At 40.3% G+C, this 3,736-nt stretch overlaps 1 pseudogene; it reads right to left on the bottom strand.

Annotated features, from left to right (window-relative positions):
* Window positions 1–2,688: 2,688 nt before the first annotated feature.
* Window positions 2,689–3,380, bottom strand: LOC132523006 (synaptosomal-associated protein 23-like; annotated as a pseudogene).
* Between the last annotated feature and the right edge of the window lie 356 nt (window positions 3,381–3,736).

Genomic DNA, 3,736 nt, shown 5'->3' with positions numbered 1-3,736 from the left:
GGGCCAGGGGCCAACAAGGCCACCACCATGGGCCCAAAGGACAGGGCATCAAGCCACAGAGAATCTTCATTGAAACCTAATGGGATTTGTCCTGCTGGGCTTAGAGTTGCTTGGTGACCCCTTTCCATTCCTAGATGAAAACGAGAATGTCTATTCTGTACCTGTACCACCACTCTATCCTGGAGGAGAAAGTGTTACCAAGTCTAAGATCATACTGCTCGCTGCACGACAGGCCAATAATCAAGAGACGGGTTGTAGGGGCAAGGAATATGACTTTATTTGGAAAGCCAGCAGACCGAGAAGATGGTGGGCTTGTGCCCCAAAGAACCATCTTGCCTGAGTTAGAATTCAGGCTCCTTTTATACTAAAAGGGGAGAGAGTAAAGTCAAACACTTCCTAGTTTCCATCAGCCTCTGGAGGGGATGTGTTAATATTTTCCTCCCTGCAGTCATTCACAGGTGGGCCTGATCAGGATGTTTCCTGTGAACTAAACAAAGGTATTTTAGCTTAATGCTCATTACCTGGAAAGCAGGGTTCCCAGAGATGGGCCATTATGTATAATTTAAGCTTATAGTGATTAACTTGTAACAGAATACAAAAGATTCTTCCATATTACAAAAGGTTGTTTTCTAGTTTCATAGGTCCACAGATGGGGAGACAGTTTTTCCAGGCATGGACCATACTACCCAGAGTCTCACCCATGCCTGATTTAGATGATGAGATTTGGGACCTTTTATGTTGATGATATTTAGGTGAGAGTTTGAGCTTAGAGTTGATGCTGGAATGGGTTAAGGTTTTGGGGGATATTAGAATGGGGTGAATGTACTGGGCACATGAGAGGGATGTGAATGTTTACTATCAGGTAGGAGCCGTTACACTTTATTGCTCCTTTACTCAGAGTTTTACTAAATTTTTTTGTTTATTTTTCATGTGAACTTTCAAATTGGCTTGTCTAAAGCACCTCACCACTCACCAAAACAAAAATGAAAACAAAAACTGTTGTTATTTTAATTGGGATCACATTAAATGTATACATTAATTTATGAATAACTAATATCTTAATGATACTAGGTCTACTTAAAACCTATTGTTTAAGACATATTTACCTGGCTAATTTATTATTGATTCCCTCTTCCCTTCTATCCATATTTCTTTCTTTCTTTTTTTTTATTTATGGATCTTTGCTTTATTCAGTTTGTCAAATAAGAGTTGAGAAAATTATTGCTTTCCACCACCCAAAAAGTAGTCACAGAAGCACATCGCTTATTTGAAAAAACAGTTTCCTAAGTTACAAAATTTAATCATAAGGATCAAACAGTGGTTATTGGTCAAACCAATCGACATCAATAGCTTTGAAGTGTGCAGAAGCTAGTTTTAAAATAAAGGTGACAAATACCAATCAAATTCTTATAACACTGTTCAAGGTCTAAACAAATGTGATTCTGGAAGTTGAATACAAAAGGCTAAGAGAATGATAGCGCAGTCATCAATAAGTAAACCAAAGACATAACTTTCTAAATCATTTTTAAACAATAAATTCTAGTTTTAAAAAAAGTTTAAAGCTACATAAAACTCAAAGTAATCTAACCATTTTCTACCTGAGATCAAAACAAGTTTCTGTTTTCCTATCTAAACATAATTCTTGGCATTGAGGTAAATCTGAATTCATGTGATATACTTCGTCAAACTTTTCAAAAAAATTTTAAGCCCTGCTGTAGAAAGAAATTCTCATATATACATATTTACATATTTTTTCTTCAAAGACTAATGACACATTTATGAGGTTAATAGGCCTGTAATGGGACCATGATACTATTTTTTAAAATTAATTTATTTTGGCTGTGTTGGGTCTTCATTGCTACATGCGGGTTTTCTCTAGTTGTGGTGAGCGGGGGCTACTCTTCATTGCGGTGCGCAGGCTTCTCATTGCGGTGGCTTCTCCTGTTGCAGAGCACGGGCTCTAGGCACGTGGGTTTCAGTAGTTGTGGTGCGTGGGCTCAGTAGCTGTGGCTCGCGGGCTCTAGAGTACAGGCTCAGTAGTTGTGGCTCACGGGCTTAGTTGCTCCATGGCATGTGGGATCTTCCCAGACCAGGGCTTGAACCCGTGTCCCCTGCTTTGGCAGGTGGATTCTTAACCACTGTGCCACCAGGGAAGTCCAAATGATAGTACTAATAATATGAAAATAAAAAGCCATTCATTCATACCATGTGTTCCTATATGGTGCAAAATGAAATGGGATCATAGAATTTATGTACATAAATGAATCACCAAGAGTTCAGAAATTAAGCTCACTTTAAGAAAACTCATTCAATTCTTTTTTGAAGCAGAGGTTGCAAAGTTGTGATGTATAACAAAAATATTGTGTATACAGACTCCAAAACCAAGCATTGGCCTAAATTGGCAATAACTGCAACTTAAATAGAAATTAAACCCAACTAGATCTTCACTGTGGTTATGCAACTTTGGGCTTTAGGGTCTGCAGATTTTACTGAGGTAACAACCTGTTATCTCTTGCCTCTCCTCCTTGTGCCTGCCCCCAATGCCCCCAGCTTCCTTTTACATGGCTGTGTTTGGCAATGCTTCCAAATTTTGAAAGCAGAAGAACCTGCTAAGTAAATGGAGAGAATGAAAAACAACACCATATATGATGTACGGATACCAACCTAAGAGTATGGACTGAGAAAGAAAATACTAGAGGGAAAACTAAGCAGCAGTCTACCCTCAAGGGAAAAAGAGAAAATAAAAGAATAGGGGGGGTGTTACTCCTAGACCTTCTTCCACATCATCTCCCGATTAGAAGAGTGTGGAAACAAAATTTCAAACTCTGGAAAGGTAATGACTTTGAAGGAGGAGCTAGGGAAGTGAATACATGATAAAGAAGTACAGCAGTAGCTTTAGCTGTCAATGAGTTTCTTTGCTCTGGCATTGGCATTGTCAATACGACCTTTGTTGGTGTCAGCCTTTCCTGTGATCCGTTCTGTTTGTCGATTTTGAGCCTCAATCTCATTGCCCATGTCCAGGGCCATGTTTTTTAGATTTCCTAGGATACTGCCCACTTGATTCAGGTTCTCTTACATTTCGTCTTCCCTGGCATCATTTGTTAATACTATTACATGGGCATATATAAAGGCCACAGCACTAGTTTAGTTCTGTTAAAGTCTTCTCTGCTTCTCTCATGTCTTTGTTTATTTGGTCCATGCCTTCTTCTATGTGTTTTAGTTGTTCCCCTTGTTCATCCAGCATAGTGATAGTCTTGATTCGTGCATCCTGAGACTCAATGTCTAAACCCAGGATTCTCCTTGTACTTTCCAGAGACTCATCAGTAACCTGGTTAGCCCTCAGCTGAATTTCTTCTGCCGACAGATTATCCATGATGAATTAAAACTCTTGATAGGGCTTCCCTGGTGGCGCAGTAGTTGAGAGTCCACCTGCCGATGCAGGGGACACGGGTTCGTGCCCCGGTCCGGGAAGATCCCACACGCCGCGGAGCGGCTGGACCCGTGAGCCATGGCTGCTGAGCCTACGCGTCCGGAGCCTGTGCTCCGCAACGGGAGAGGCCACAACAGTCAGAGGCCCGCATACTGCAAAAATAAATAAATAAATAAATAAACTTATAAAAGGCAGAGTAAAATCTCTACTAGTTTCACAATCTTTAGGAAAAAAAACATTTCCCTGTGCCCTCCATCCTGGTGAAGGTGAACAGACCCAGAAAATAAAACAGACTGGGAAGAAAGT

The sequence above is a fragment of the Lagenorhynchus albirostris genome, chromosome 7 (genome assembly GCF_949774975.1).
Source record: "Lagenorhynchus albirostris chromosome 7, mLagAlb1.1, whole genome shotgun sequence".
Taxonomy (NCBI): Eukaryota; Metazoa; Chordata; class Mammalia; order Artiodactyla; family Delphinidae; genus Lagenorhynchus; species Lagenorhynchus albirostris.
The sequence above is the reverse complement of the archived record's forward strand: the minus strand, read 5'-3'. Positions and strand labels throughout refer to the sequence as shown.